The sequence below is a fragment of the Triticum dicoccoides genome, chromosome 6B (genome assembly GCF_002162155.2).
Source record: "Triticum dicoccoides isolate Atlit2015 ecotype Zavitan chromosome 6B, WEW_v2.0, whole genome shotgun sequence".
NCBI lineage: Eukaryota > Viridiplantae > Streptophyta > Magnoliopsida > Poales > Poaceae > Triticum > Triticum dicoccoides.
Genome location: NC_041391.1, coordinates 212,953,045 through 212,969,803, shown reverse-complemented (window position 1 = coordinate 212,969,803; position 16,759 = coordinate 212,953,045).

The following is a 16,759-nucleotide window of genomic DNA, read 5'->3' as shown; positions in this document are numbered from 1 at the left end:
CATGCGTGAACATACCTGCTGTGCCAATGGAGTTTTGATTGGATCCTTCAATTTAAAAATAAGTTTGTATGAGTAAATATAGTGATACAAGAGCAAAGCAATCATAGTTAAAAAAGGCGCGCCTAAGCGAGCGCTTAAGCGCGCCTAGGCTCTAGGCGTTGGCAAAACGTATTGCACATAACTACGCTTAATCTGTGAAAACTGTGCATAAGCATGCGCTTTTGTCAGTAAAGCACAAGGCGGTGGCAAAACGCACAATTAACGCCTAGCGTTTTTTTGAACTATGATAGCAATGGAATCTTAAATTAGAATAGTTGTTCTTCAAGTTTAGGCACTTGTTCTACATGAATAGAGTACAGTAAGACGCAAGAATATAATACTTAAAACTAGAAAATGAGCTCATAGACCTTACCACATTCTTGGTTCAGGACCAGTACAGAACAAGGCGTTCCCAGTCATCTCCAGTAAATGTGTCTCAGGAGAACGTAAGGGAATTTGATGAGTTTCTTTGCCGGTGAAGTATGTTTTCTTTAGGTAATTCTGATACTGCCACCAAGCATTCTTGAAGATAGCAGAGGTATTAGCACAGGTTACCTCATCCTGAGTTTCCAAATCGGTCCTTCTCTATAGAGAAAAATGGGAAATTTTGTTGTATTATAACCATCATGGAGGTAGGATGTATGGGACGAAGCAAAGTAATTGCCATGAATAACATTACTTACACATAACTCTTGGACAAACACCTGCAACTGGCATTTTCCTTCATCTTCAGTATAATATATCCAAGATGGGAAGATACACACATACGATTTAACAACATCAAATGCGATAGATGCTAAACTACGACTAGCTGGTTGTGCTTCCTCCACAGGAATAGGCGTACTAACTGGTGGAGTTGGGGTTCACCGTGATAGTACTGGCCCTTTGGGCACTGGAGTTGCCTTACTAACTTCTATTGTTTGGGAGCTCTGTGGTGGAGATGGTGTTGTGTCAACAGGAACTAGGTTACTATCGGCTGGGGTTGGGGTTAGATTGGGTGAAGCTGGTTCTTTGTCCATCGCAGTAGGGGTACAATCTACGAGAGTTTGGGTTATGTGTGGTAGGGCTGGTTCTTGTGCATGTACAACTGGGGTGCTATCTCCACCAAGAGGTAGCACTATTTTATTTGAAGACCGTGTTTTTAGTCCGCTAGATACTGGCATCACCCGCTCCAATTCAAATGGCTGATAAACAGGAAACATAGTTGAATGTACAGACATTGTATGAGAGACAGATGCAATAGATAGTGTGGAAAAAAGAGGGCATGAAATAGTTGACATGTATATTGTTTAACTAAAACGAATAGCATGACATAATTTCACACATATGATGTCTATCTAAACTGGATAGCATAGCATAACATAATTCAAAGATATGATGAATAACTAAACAGGATCGCATGACATAATTCACCTACATGTTATCTAAGTAATCAGGATCGCATCATTTAATTCACATATGTGATTTATATGCTAAACTGAGGGCATTCGATATGATGTCTGAACTAAGAACATGGTGTTGAATATTGTGTATATGATGTCTAAACTATGCAATGCAAGACACCGTATGCATGATATGAGCGGTATAACCGTGCCAAGTTAGAGCATACACCTCAGTGGGGGAATAGGACTGGTCATCTGTCTCTGAATCCATCTCTGAGGAGCTATCGGGACCCAACAAGAGATTTGCTTCGACATGTAGCACTGTCTACTCTGAAGGCCTTGTTTTCACTCCAGTTTTTTCCATCTCCCACCCAAATGGCTGATTCACAGGAAGAGTAGTTTAATGTACAAACATTGTCGACAAATGGAAGTGTAATGAAGAAAAGGACGGGCAAGATATCATTCAAATATATGATGCCTGGTTAAACAGGATGGCATTACACATTTCACATATATTATGGCCGGCTAAAAGACATGAGACAACATAATTCCCATATATGATATAGAAACTAAACAAGTGGCATTACAGAACATGTCTAAACTAAGCAGATGACATATATGATGTCAAAAGTAGGCACTGCAAGGCAACATATGCATGATATGACTAACATCATCATGCCAAGGTAGAGCAAACACCTTGGGGGGTAAATAGGAGTGGTCAGCAGCGTCTGAATCCGCCTCAGAACAGATATCTTCCTCTGGATTACAATCTGGAGAGGGGTGGGGAGGGTTTGCCATTGAACCCACCATGGAGCGATGTCTGCATGACATTGTATTGCCGCGCAAAACTCTTCTCTTTTTCTCTACATGTTCAGCATGACTGTGTACAATATCTGACATGCATACGAAAAAAATATGGTGAGATTATGTAAGGAGAGCATGCAGAAATTTAGAGTGATGGTAACAACCAGTGGATGGATCCAAAAATAATGATAGCAGGCTAATGATTGATTTAAATTAATAAAAGACAGATGATGGTTGCTTTACTATTTGTTTCCCACCCAAGATGAACAACATAGGCATACCCTAGGTGAACCAGATATTAGACAGACATACTATTCATTGCTGCCTCGATATGTGCCCCACAACTAATTTAGAACTCAAGTTTGAACATTAATTTGGACCTGACTTGGGAGTCCAAGAGCTGAACAGGATGATAAAGTAGCACGTAAGTTTAAGCAATGCATAACATAAGCAGAAACAAAAGAGTGCGACCTCTCTTGTGGACCCGTGTACTCCTCAGGTTCATCTGCTGAGTCAATGATGGTGATGCCATTGCGGTGGGTGCCAACAGCAGGGAAGGAGATTTGAGGTGGCGAAAGACGGTCAGGAGTCATGATGTCTGGTTTGGTGGATGCTTCTGTCGATGGAGCAGCTCAGGTGAGGTGGACAAGGTCGCGGCAGGAGCATGACAAACCACACAAAGTTCCCTTCGACACATACCTGTAACTGAATTAATTCTGTAAGGGCTCATTTGGCTTGCGTGATTCTTAAAACGCAGGGATAGGAAAAACACCAGAATAGGATAGGAAAATGTACATGGTAAACAGAGCATTTGTAAACACAGGATTTCTAACAACTTGGGTGTTTGGTTTACAGGAATTGGAAGAGCAGAGGAATACAAAGAAACATGGCCAAAATAAAGTGAAATCATATGAAAGCATGTATAGTTAGAATGTTATTCTGGCACTAATGCACTTGGTCTTGTTTTCATGCATAGGATTTTGAAAAGTAGGTCTAGGTGGATGTTTTGCTTCATTCCTTTCAACAAAATGCATGAATAATTGAATAGTAGAGTGCCATTGGAAAATTCCCTATTGTTATGTTTTTCCGTTGAACCAAAATAGCCCTAATGGATCGACGTGAATGTATAGTAATAAGTGATGCAACAAGTGTACAACCTATTTGCCATAGCCGTGTCAACCTCAGCACCATTGGGTTGGTCGCTGAAGCAGTTGAGGCAAAGATGGCTGTCGGAGGTGTGGAGGAAGATCTGAGGAATCTATAGACAGCGTCCAGAGCACTGCTCTGTTGTGATGGATTGTTCTATCGTTGGAGCAGCTCCGGTGAGCCGTAAGACGCCAAGGCTGAAGCAGCACAAGACAGACATCGTCAATCTCAAGTGGGATTCTAATAGCATCTCCAATAGATGATGTAAAATGGATGTAAAATAAACATCACCAAAAACCACCTGACTATAAAGATGAGGTGAAATATGTTGACTCTGAATTTAACTGTCGAAACTGAAATTTACTATGGAATCTGAATGCTACTTTCGAAACTGAACGCAATGGTAGTAGAGAGGCACTTGACATGTAGTTTAGGGAGGGCATGCAGTTCATCTTCAACCTACACCCCACTGAGCCGCCAACAACCACCGGCCGAATCGCCAGCCCAGTGCCGCCTCGCCGCCCCGAAACAACTTGCCACCGTCACCCCGGCCAGCCCTCTAGACCCCTCGCCCCCTCCCCCACCCTAAACCCTAAGATAGATAGTGGGGTACCTCTCCGGCGAGCCCCCGTCCCTGCTGTGGGTGGTTCTTCCTTAACTCTGGCGAGCCCCCCCAACCCGTGAAAATTGACTAACCCAAAAGTCGATTCAGTCGATTGAAGTGTGGCTTAATCAGAGAAGAGCAGCAGCACGAGCAAGGGGGAGAGCAGCAGCAGCTGGGCGAGCATGCGATCAAGCGAGTGCCGGAGCAGCAGCAGCGCGAGCGAGCGAGCGAGAGCCGGAGCAGCAGCAGCAGATCCGGCTGGTATGGACTCCACCGCCGAAGGGGCCTCGCACTGGGGGAGAGCCGCCGTGCAGATGTCGCTCGCGGCGCCGGCTTCAAGGTAGCCGCTCCATGGGGGTGCGGGATGGAGCACTATCGGTGTCAGGAGGTCGAGTTAAGGAGAAGGTGCGATGCGATGACTGTACAACCTCTTTGGTGGTGCCGAGTAGGCCTCAGCTTCGTCCGAGGAGTCGGTGAGGATGATGTGGTTCTGGTGGAGCAGGTTAAGGCGGCGCTATGGGGATGGAGTAGCCGCGATAGACAAGGCGATCATCGGAATAGCTCCTTGGAGGTGGAGGACGGGGCGGCTGAACCGGCGGGACAACGAGATGGACGACGGGTCCTCATTCGGGGAGGTGGACGAGGGACGTCGAGCTGTTGTGGTGGACGACATCGTCGGGGAAGAGGCTCCGGCTGGGCAGCGGTGACGTTTGCGGACGGAGGAGGGTGCTGTTTTGCGGCTGGAGCGGAGAGGTTATGGCGGCCTGGGATTTCTAATGGCGAAAAGGGGGCGATGGGAGGGGGTGAAGCATCACTTGGGGACGCGCTTGTCCAAAATGTAGGGTGTGTTACAAAAGTACCCCCCACCGATTTGAACTAGCGGCCCTTTCAGCTCAGGGTTAGAAGGGGGATTTCGCGTGTCGGGATTTGGCAGCTGGAGGGAGTTTTCGCGCGCGTTGTAATTTTGGGATAGCAAGGCACGGGTTGTGAAGGCGCTAGTTTTGGGAGCACGATATATGAATTTTCGGGATATAACAAGACGCGGGTTCAATTTTAGGGACAAGCCTAACGTGTAGTAATATTGTACTTGTACGTACCAAATCAATTCGCACTTCCCTCAAGCAAAAAGAAAACAAAAAAATAAAACTATTCACACCACACAAAGAGAGAGTCTTGCCCCGTTTTACTATACAAATGCTATTCAAAGCTACTCCCTCCTTCCATCTATATAGGGCCTAATGCATTTTTCGATGCTAAGTTTGACCAAATATTATAGCAATGATATATGGTATGCAACTTACACATAGCACACCATGAAATTCATCTGTGAAAGGTTCTTTCAATGATATAATTTTCACATTGTGCATGTCATGTACTATAAATCTTGTCAATAGTCAAAGGCGGTCTTAAAAATCTCATTACGCCCTATATAGATGGAAGGAGGGAGTACGAATCCATGTTATGTCCGATTAAATTTTTTCTCTTGTTGTATAATGCATGTAACCTACTCATACCAACATTTTAGTGCATTCCAAATGTCTATACTACCACTGCAATTCGAACTAAATTTGGATTCGTTTATCTATTTCAATAAGAATCTACAATCATGATTGTTGCCAACTTTCTATACCGTGTTTATCACACAAAGTATAGTGCCCCGCCCCCTACATTATGACAAGTATTTAGACCTGAGTTGCAAAAGCCACACATTAGCCCAAATTATAATCAATGTTCTACATTATGATATCTTCTTCAAGTATCCATATCCACTTTTTTATAATGAATTATGATCGTTGCTCGTCTTTTACACCTTCACGATCCTCTTCTATTTGTAGCTAGCTAGCGCTAACTTTCTATCGTGCATGCACACGCCTGCCCCCCTCTCACACACCCTTAGCGTCCCCTCCATCGCGCACGCTCATTATTTCTCTTTAGGTCGTCCACCATCGGTGTGTGTAGGCCCCGGCTCCTTCTTTCCGGCACACACCGGTCGATATACCTCTCTAGCCAAGTGTGCCTACAACAAACACATATATACTTCCCCTCTTCTCTTCTCACCGTCCATGCCCCCATATGTCCAATACGATTCCACGCAGGTGCACACTCCCGCCCCTCTTTTCATTGATCACATACTCGCACACTCCTCCCCCCTCGACATGGTAGGCCTCTCACACCACCTCCTAGCCACACCCTCTCCCCCTATCTGCCTCTCCGAACCTTATTTGCTTCTAACACATGCAGGCGTGTATATGAAGTGATCTCCCTACATATAGCCAGGTCGACTATAATTCGTTTTCACCAAGCACCGATACACTTACCTCGCTAGTTATGTCTCTCCTTTTCTCAGACACACGACGGTTGATCTTCCTATGTAGTTATGTATGCTTACCACAACCATATCTTCTCCCCTCATCATCCTTGAATACCTCCTGGCCCGTCTCTCACACGCACGTGCATAGACAGACAGACATCCCCCGCCCTCTCTTATTGATATTGCACTCATACCCTCTGTTTGTCTAGCAGGCCTCTCCCACCATTTGTGAGACGCCACTCCACCACCAACCCTCCGACGCTCTACCTTTGTCTTTTTCCCAACCTTATTCCTCTACTACACATATCCATGGATGTCGATCGATCTCCCTCAATACATAGCTAGGTCTCTCTCCTTCCCCACATATATACTAGTCGATCGGTCTCTACCCCCTCCCCCCCACACACACACACCGATAGTCGAACGTTGTAGGTAGGTATCCATGCCACGGAGAAAAACTACACCTCTGCCCTCTCAAATTCCAGTAGGCCAGCCACCCTGTATCTTTGACGTGGGCAAACACAAATTCAATGGCACTCTTTATCGATCGCGCAGCCACACACTTCATCCATGTTTTCAATTCTCTTGATATCTCACGTCCATGACTCCATTTCACACACATTGCATATGTTACATTTTTCTGATTGAGATATCATCAACACATTGCCTCTGTTTCACACAAACCATCTCTCTCACACCCACCCACGTACGTACCTGCACCTAAAGAAGAAGTGCACGCAGGACGCACGTACTCACATCTCGTTCCTGGCCACACCCGCGCGGGTACACTATGGAGTTCGTTTCTGTACGAAAAGGTAGCCCACGTGATAATTTGACGCGTGTAGCGGTTGTTTACTCGAAGGAGGGTCGGGTACCACGCCTAGACGGAATAAAGTTCGACTTGACGCGTTAGCATTAAATAAAGTTATATATTCCTCAATGGCACGTACAGAATATAAAACGATTGCCATGGGGAAAATGGAAAAATGGGTTTGTCTCTCATCACACCATCTCACACATGGCCGCCGTGGCCTCTCTCTCTCAGCGTTGGTCAGCGATCCGGCCGCATCCCGTCCGCCGGCGGAAAGGGAGGATGTGCATCATCTCTCCGTTCGACGGTGTTGCGGCAGCACGTCCCGATCTACGGTACCCGCCATTCTCTCTGACCAAGCTCCGGCGCGGTAGGGCCTTCGCCACTTGCTCACGGCACCCTCCTAGTAACATCCCGACGACCCTCAGGTACAGCTTCCTCCGGCCTTGCTCCACTGCCCATCTCCCCATGTTGCTGCATGTGGATCTTCTTTAGTTGTTTGCTTAAATTGTATCTCGGTCGGCATACTTTCCATGTTGCAACCTCGTCCTCAAACCATTTTTAGTAAACCACCATGTGCTATATTTCCCTTATTACATGGAACATGCTTCTTTTTTGTCAGCATATGTGTCTTCAACTTGTGTTATTGGGCAGTAATTGTTTCCTTTCGACCTCCTTTTGCAAACAGGGCTATCCATTTTCACCTCGTTGTTATTGCGACCTTTTGGTGAACTGCACAAATCACTTTTCTGAAGAGTGTTTTGTGCAGTTCCGCCAAAATGTCACACGAGCAACGTTTTTACATTTCTGTGGGACTGCGGAAAGGGAGATTGGTTTTGCTATCCTCATCATCCAACTCCGTGCCTAATCTTCTCCAACAAGAAGTTAGTCCTAAGGAGAGATCGTAGAGGTGCTCGGCTTCTATTTATGTGTTTTATATTTCATCATCTAGTTCCACTATTATTGTAATCACACTGACTGGATATCTTTGCAAACCGGGATGGTCTGCTCGACTTTAGTGGAGCTGCACAAAATGATCGGATTGTGGTGTCCTTCATACACCTCTTTTTTGGCTACAGAGCTGGGTGAAACTAGTTGCCAAGCAATAAACACTGTGCCAAGGAAATGGAGCCATGCCTACGAACAGCATCGATCAATTATATTTTTTTCTTTATTTGTACACCTTCTCACAACTTTGTCTTCAGTTGTGATGTGAATATTGGCGCTGATCTGCGAACCATTGAGATGCATTAGCCATGGTAGTTTCATTTGTACTTGATGAAATGTTGTAACGAGATAATCTCGAGGCAAGACACATGAATCCTAAGTTGAAACTTCTTTTTCCTGCGGGAACCAAACTTGAAACCTTCATAGCATCACAATACAATTTCATCAAAATTATGAGTACATATAAACAAATCCTGAAGGATTGATAGCAATGCCAGAAACAATTCAACTTTGTTTCGTGGACATGTTGGACATCCTTCATCCGGCTCCACCTACCATGCAGCAATATTGAGTGCACAACACAACTTCAGGGAAAGATTCACCCCGGTCGTTGCACCGCAGTAGTAATGACTAGTGAGCAGTCAAATCACAGAGCCCCACCTTCGCCACAGTAAGTTGCTCAGACGAAGCAACCATCATTTCTCTGTTCCTTGAATCCACTGGTACTCCCATATTCCCATACTAATAAGTTGCTCGGGTGAATAAACCATCACTATATCCGCTCACGTGTGATGACCACAGGAGCTATCCATTCAGATTGCATGTTAAAAAAAATAAAGGTCGATAACTAATGCGGCAAACTTAAAAAAAACTAATGCGGCACCTCGGGCCAACGCGGCCAGATCGCATTTTGCACGAGAAATTACACACCATGTTTTGTTGACATGTGGTCCCGTTCCAACATATCAGTGAGACCAAAGCGAGTAGTAGTATTTCCGAATGGACGTGTAGGTCGGGGCGCCTCTTCGTGAACCGTGGCAAACTGGCAACCGTCCACCGACTCTTCGCCTTTCCCTCTCGATTTGGAACTGCTGTCGCACACTCTTCCTCTCCCTCCTCCATTTTCCTTCAACCCTTCACCCTTTCTTCTGCCATTGTTTGATCGTCTTCTCCATGGAGGGAACAGGCCGGAAACGACCCCGTTATTCTTGCCCTGATCTGAAAGATGACGTGGTGGAGGAACTCATTGATCGGTGCGATGTCATCACCTCGGCTAGCATGGCAGGTTCGTTCAAGCCCATTCTCGACTCAACTAATAACATCATTACAAGGAACCCAAGAGTCAAGGAGCGGTTTGATCTCCCCTATCTTCTTCACCATGACCCTGATGACTACTAGCGCGGGGACGATGGAGGCCTCGCCCTGTGCAAGTTGATGCCGCTTGATAATGATACGTATGATGTTAAGATGCCATCGCTTGAGGGCAAGGCTTGGGCAGGCGCAAATGGAGATTGGGTTGTTTACATTGGGTCCAACTGCGAGTGGGAACTTGTGAATGTGTACACTCGTGACCGGGTTCCATTTCCAAAAATCTCAGCAGACTGCCCAGAGGTTGAGCACACCGGTATTGTACGCACGTTCAAATACGATCATGGTGACTGTCTTCTACGGAAGATAGCAATTTGTCGAGTTCCCAACCGCTCTTGGAATTACAACAACTATGAAGTTGTTGCTATCTTCGACATGCTTGTTGCCCTCCTTGGTGGTTTGACTCGATGGATATTGCTCAAAAATCAGTTTCTATACACGGATGTGTACTGTGATGCAATTCAATACTAGGGCCTTGTGTTTGCTGCCACCGCTCATTGCACTATTTTTGCATGGGATCCTCGTAGTTTCGATATGTTTGTCTTCCACCGTAATTATAATTGTTTCATCCACATGCATGCGGGTTAGCAAGTTTCCCTTTACTAATTAACCTTCTTCTTGTGTTTCCAAGGTCTTGTGAACATTCCACCACCTATACTTGAAAAAATTTATAACCAAGGGGAGATGGCGATGGTGATGATCACGAGCATGAGGACGAGCATAATGTATATACTTAGTGGTGCCTGGCAACTAATTCCGATGGATCACCTCTTCTTGTGTGTATACAGCCCACTAATGATGTTACTACTGAGGGGGCATGTGTTGTCTCCCATGGTCGCGCTCTCCGGACCTATTCCAACACCTGTTGCATGGTATTTGGGATGGATACTAGTGTGCTAGCGCCAACACCTTCTCCCTGGTATAGAATTGATAGTCTTGGAGAAAACCCGCTCTTCCTTGGACAAAACTATCTGATGATGGTTAAAGGCGATCCAACTGCTGTTGACACAACGTTACTAGTACCATTTATGAGAAGCAACTATGTCTATACCTTAGAAATTAGGGTGGTTCCCTACCCTGGTACTGATATAGTAGGCCGCTTCAGCCTGGATGATCAGTCCTGCGTTGGTCTCGAGATCAACAATAGATGGCCCGTCCCAGAGAATCACTTGTGGTTCAAAGCAAGCGTTTCCAACGCCGAGGAATGGTTGAGTTGAAGTTCATTTCATTGCTTGTTATTTGTTGTGTGCTGAAAACTTTAGTATTTATAATGTATCCTCGTTGTCGATGTGGGTTGATGACCTGTTGTATGTAATAAAATGATATGCATGTGATAAACTTACTAAATTTATGAATGGCTTTCGAGTTGCTTCTGTGAGTGAGTGGTGCGACGAGGCAAAAAATATTTTCCAAAGACATAATTGTACGTGCATTGCAACAGGTTATCGGATGAGACCAATCAACAATAGTAGTACACTATTTGTACTAGCTTCACATGCTTCACGCGTCGTGCGGGTGTTTTTACTGTAGCCATATTGTACGTAACCATCACCTCGAATCCTCGATACTAGTACTATATAGTAAGTAGTAGGAGTAGTAGGGTGGCATGGGCCAGAACAAGCATTCACGTCCAGGAGTACAGCACACGCCACCAGCACGACTTCCATCTGACACCATATTTCTTGGAGTCCGTGCTAGAGCAATCTCTTCAACCTCATCATTTCTCTAACTCATCCATCGCGCGGCGGGCGAGGTGGGGGTTTGCCGATAGTCGGCTTCCTCAACTGCAGTCCCACTTGTAAGTCCAACTCCAACGCTCTATTAATATATGGATGTACTCTTCTTCCCAATACAAAAACTTGCATCCATTCTACTCCCTCCGTTGCACAATACATGCCTTCTATTTGTCAAAATATATATGTATCTAGACATGTTTTAGTATATAGGTACATCCATTTTTGGACAAATGGAAGTCAAGTATTTTGGAACAGAGGGAGTACACAATAAAAAATTTAAGTTAGCACAACTAGTCTAATCCGAGAGAACAACCGAAGATTTGGTCGGGTTCTTCCTCCTTTTGCCAACACGTGGGACATCCAGCATCCAGGTCGTGTCATGCAAGAAAATAGAGTGGTAGTTGAAGCCACGAGATGTGCATCTTGGGTTAAACTGTAAATAGAATCTTACTACTCTTGAGTAACTCCAAAAGCGGCCACCGAAGATCTTTATTGGATTTGTTTTTCATCACCAGCACGTCAAGGTGAAAGATGTGCAGGTTCAGTGGGTCCTCTTGTGTTTTCACTGACATGTGGGGCCGCATGTGAGAAAACAGAAGATGGGCTCCGCGCGTCCGCTGGTTGGCTGAGAAGAGAGATAGAGGAGGGCTGAGCACAGACTGCAGGAAATTTGTTCTACGTAACCAGCACCTTGATATTCGCGTGTGGTTGTTTATAGAATAAAAAAAGGAGGTACCCCTACTTATGTTACTCCAACTACGCCTAGCCTAAGGTTAGTAGGTGACCTTGTGCTTGGCTCTCCGCCTCTTCCAGAAGTCGATGGTTCTACAGTAGTGCTTCTGGCAATCTGACAACAAATGAACTGCTGCACGTCCACCGCTTGTAAGCAAAAGTTTCTCCTCGTGCTACGAGCCACCGCGCACGCGTTGGCGAGGGAGAAGGCGTAATCAAGCTTCTTGTCATTCTGTGAGTTGACGGGACACATCAAAGTTATTTACTAGTAGTACGTACTCTCTCCAAAAAAGGGCTGACCATGTCATTGCTACCATCCCGTGCTCCGTCGTTGAGTACGTGCACTATTCACGTGCCATCGAGGACAAAAAAAAATTGCGTAGGTGCCATCGAAGTGCACGACTCACTTACGAAAAAGGGTTTTCCCCCGCTTTACCCCCCGCACGACTCACTTATGCACTGCTTATCTGATTATCTCCATTTTCTTGCATGACACGTGCACCTTGATGCTAGATTTCTCGCGTGTTGGGAAAAGGATGAACAAAGCTTATGTAAAAGAAAAGAGTTGAAGAGCATAGATTCCCGACGACCGAGGAGGAGCAAGGAACCTCGCGGTGGAGCGTCTGCAAGGAACCTTGCGCGTTTTCCCCTGTTTTTTGCCGCCTGCCCACCTATAAACAAATAAAAGAACATGAACTTTTTGCTAACCAGTTGAAACGGTACATCAGGATGCTAAGTTAAAGATGTTTTATACTCCCTTTGTTCCCAAGTATAAGTCTTTTTAGATATTTCAATAAGGGACTACATACGAAACAAAATGAGTGAATCTACACTCTAAAATATGTCTACATACATCCGTATGTTGTAGTCTATTTGAAATGGCTAAAAAGACTTATATTTAGGAACGGAGGGAGTGCTTTATATTGAATTATTGATAACCACGCAACAAGACGCATGTACAGGACGCATGCAGCCACGCATGTACACAAGCCAACGCACTAACTCCATCCGATTCAGCTCATGCACATACGCGCACAGCATGGAGCACACAACGCTCATACACAAGACGTGCATGCACACACGCTCGGCCGCAGAATGCACGTGAATAACACATGCATGCACACACACTCGGCTGCATGGAGGCGTGCACCATCCGCGGCGACGTCCGGTTCCTCGTGCTACGGCGAAGCTCGCACGGAACGGCGCATACGCATCTCTTGCAGCACCTCTTTGCCATCGTTGCTCAACTACTAGTCAGAGACGAAGACGACCGCAGCCTCGGCCTTAGAGCTAGCACCGATGGAAAAACACGCACGCTGCACGCACACGAGCACATATAGAGTGCCCACGACGTGGTGGTGGTGCGTTCCCAGTCACCTCTACTCCTTCTACGCATGTTGTCTATCAAGGCGGCTGCATGCTAATGATGATGTGGGTGAGATCTTCTAGGACTCAGATGATGATGAGGAAAATTATGAGACACAAGGTGACGTACACAGTCAAGGTCCACGGTCAAGGGGGTGCTAGTAAGTTCTTAGAGCAAGTACAATAGAGCTGAGTCAGCGGGCTATAAGGAATAAACTAGTATATTTCTGCTTAGTTGGAGGAAAGAGAAGAGGAGAGAGAAGGTAAGCGGGCTCTTCGTGAAGAGCCAGCTCTAGCACGTGCTCCTAGGCACTTTGTGAGAATGAAAGGTGGGCCACATAATAAAAAAGTAGTACACTCTTTTGATCTATTATTATACATGTTAACTATAAGATGGGTTGTAGATGACATGGCATTGGCTTATAGCCAGCAGCTGGTTATACTATTAATGCTCTATAGATGAGGTGCTAAGTGCATTAAATGGCTTAATAACTCAAGTCTTCAATGCATAGGTGCTTAGTTTATTGGTGCCACATCATATTTTATGCCTACATGGCAGGCTTAGCAGCTATACATGGTGGAGCACTGGGAGAGGCCAAAGCTGGTCATAGTGGGGAGTAACTTATACTATAACATATTACTATGTTACGCTAAACATCTCTATAAACCGGAAAAGAGGGAGTAGTAACATAGACTAGTGTCATATGCAGAGTATGGGAGCACATGATATTTCCCCGTCTGGACCGATCCCAAGTTGGCTTCTCACCTTCTTGGCCCAACAAAAACCCTTCCCCCCTCCTGCACGCGCTTCTCGCCCGGCGCCAGCTGAGCCCGCCGCTCCACATTGATGGCAAGTCAGGGCCATGTGACCTCTCACTGCTTCCGCCGTTGAAGTGGCGCGCCGACCGAGGGCACCGCCCGCTGCACGCCCGGCATTTCAGACTACACAGTGGATAGTAACTTTAGAGCAAGTACTACAATTAGATGACATAAGAAAGCTATAAGGATTTAAATATAGTATTTGTGCTTAGTTGAAGGAGAGAGAAGAGGAGCAGATTGTAAACGTGTAGCCGGTTGTACTCCAACATACTTTGTGAGACAAAAGGTGGGGCCATTATTAATGATATTGTATTTATACTAAAGGGACTAACAGACGCCTTAATTACTTCGTTTTTTTGACACAAACCTTGGTGGGGCTATTATTGACTTTTTTTGAGCTATTATTGACTTGGACGTGGGGTTTGGGGGCCAAAGGCCTACTATTATACTCGCACGACCGACCTGACATGCTCTACCCTAGCCTTCGCTGTATCATATGGTTTCGCACCGTTCCAGATCTTAGCGCTGCCACGCAATTCTTCTCCAGCCCTCCTTCCGCCGTGCACCATGAGAAGGGACATCAGTCCTCCGAACCCTGCCTTTCGTGATCCTGTACGGGAGAGGGGCAATCAGGTTTTTGGGGAGCACACTCTTGTGACTGCTGCCAACGACGACATCCTCAACGACAGCCTTCTTCCCCGACCTCGGTAACCTCTTCATCAACGACATGAGTGACAACATCAACCACATCGGTTCTACTCCTGTTGTACAGTATGTGTTTCTGTCCTCCTGGTTTAGTCCGCATCATTACTTTGATGTTTGCAATTGTCGTCATGATCTATTTACTACTGATTCGGATTAAATCTCATACTATATTGCTCATATATTCAACAATCCAATCCAAAAACCTGATTACAGGCAATTTACTCCGAGTGGTTTTGCTACACTTTTGAAGCCGCCTACTTTTAAGGGGGTGCAATATAAAAGGTGGCGCACAAGAGCAGTATATTGGTTTCAGATCATGTACTGCTATGACACCACTAAGGGTAAGCCTGAGGGCGATCTTAATCCTACACAGCAGGAAGCTTTTCAGAACATGGATACCCTCTTCAAAGCCGCCCGGCTGAGTGTTCTTGACGATTCCATTATGGATTCATATATGTCGTTTGACAGCGGCGAAGACATGTGGGCTGCGCTCGAGGCCACGTTTGGGCCCTCGGGTGCTGGCAACGAGTTGTACGTCATGGAGCAATTCTGTGACTACAAGATGACTGATGAGCACTCTGTTGTTCAGCAGACTCATGAGATACAGTCACTCTTAAGGAACTTGAGTACTTTAAGTGTGTGTTGCCAGACAAATTTGTTGCTGGGACCATCATTGCCAAGCTTCCACCTTCGTGGAATGATTTTACTACTTCTCTGAAAAACAAGAGACATGAGTTTTCTGTTTTGGATCTCATTAGCACTCTTGACTTTGAGGAGAAGGCGAGAGCAAAAGACACACGTGCTCGGGTCGCTGAGGGAGCTTCTAGTGCCCACATGGTACACGAGAAGAACTTCCAGCCCAAACAGCCCCAAAACAACAAGAACAAATCTCAGGGGAAAGGCAAGTTTGATGCAAAGAACAAGCCGTCACATTCTGCTAACTTCAAGAAGAATTCTCATAACGGGAAGGGATACAAATCTCAATTTTGGTAGCACCGCACAAAATTTATATGGCTGCATCTACCTGCCGTCAGCTAACCTCATGGTGCTCCAGGTATTCCTACATTCGTAACTAGGTACAATGACCACCGCAAGATGAAATTAGCTTATTCGTACGTTGACTTGCTGAATGCAGTGCAGAATGATCCTGTCATGTGTGGAGGAGCAAACCAGCAGTGTAGACGAGGGTGGAAATCAACCAAGGACTTAAGAAATTATATATAATCTTTGTCAGGCAGGTCAGTATCCCCTTCGTCCAGATGTTCGTGTTTTGTCATGCCGAGCTATTGATATGTGCTACTGTTTTGCGACACCATTTAAGTATAGCTACTGTTTTCCTATCTTTTCAGATTCAGGACAATGAATATGATTTCAGGGGAACTGCACAATATGGACCCATGTTGAGTCATCTCTATTGCCTCATGTGTTTGCTGCAAATGTGTCAACATCAATTGCAAGATGAGGCAGCTAGCTAGCTGTGGAGTTGCCAACATGCTCAAAGTACTCGCAACAATGAGAAAACAAGCATGCCCAGGAAATTAATGCGTGTGCAGGGAGGCCCTTTGCTCAGAGAAGCATCGACCGATTTTCTTTATTTCCACACCTTCTCATAGCTTTGTATTGGTTCTAGTATGGTGAATCATTGAGATGCATATACATGCTGAACTTTTGTTCTTCTGAATGTTAATTTAATGTGAGTGTCTGCATCCAGTACCGCATCCTCTAATTTGGTGGATGCACACAGAGAAAATAAATCTCCTTAATTTACTCCATAACCACCCTATTAAATAGGCCTAGTAACAAACAGGCGCATGCAGTGGCCAGCGGGCACATGCATCCTGCATGCATGGCCAGTCAGCCAAGCCCATGCGCCAGCTCCAATGCAGCAACGCAAAAGAAGAGAGTGGTTATTGGGAAAAAGTGAGTAGTTAGTGCAGCGGGCCTTATAAACATGAACAACTCGCTCTCCTGCTTCCGTCTCCCCACCCA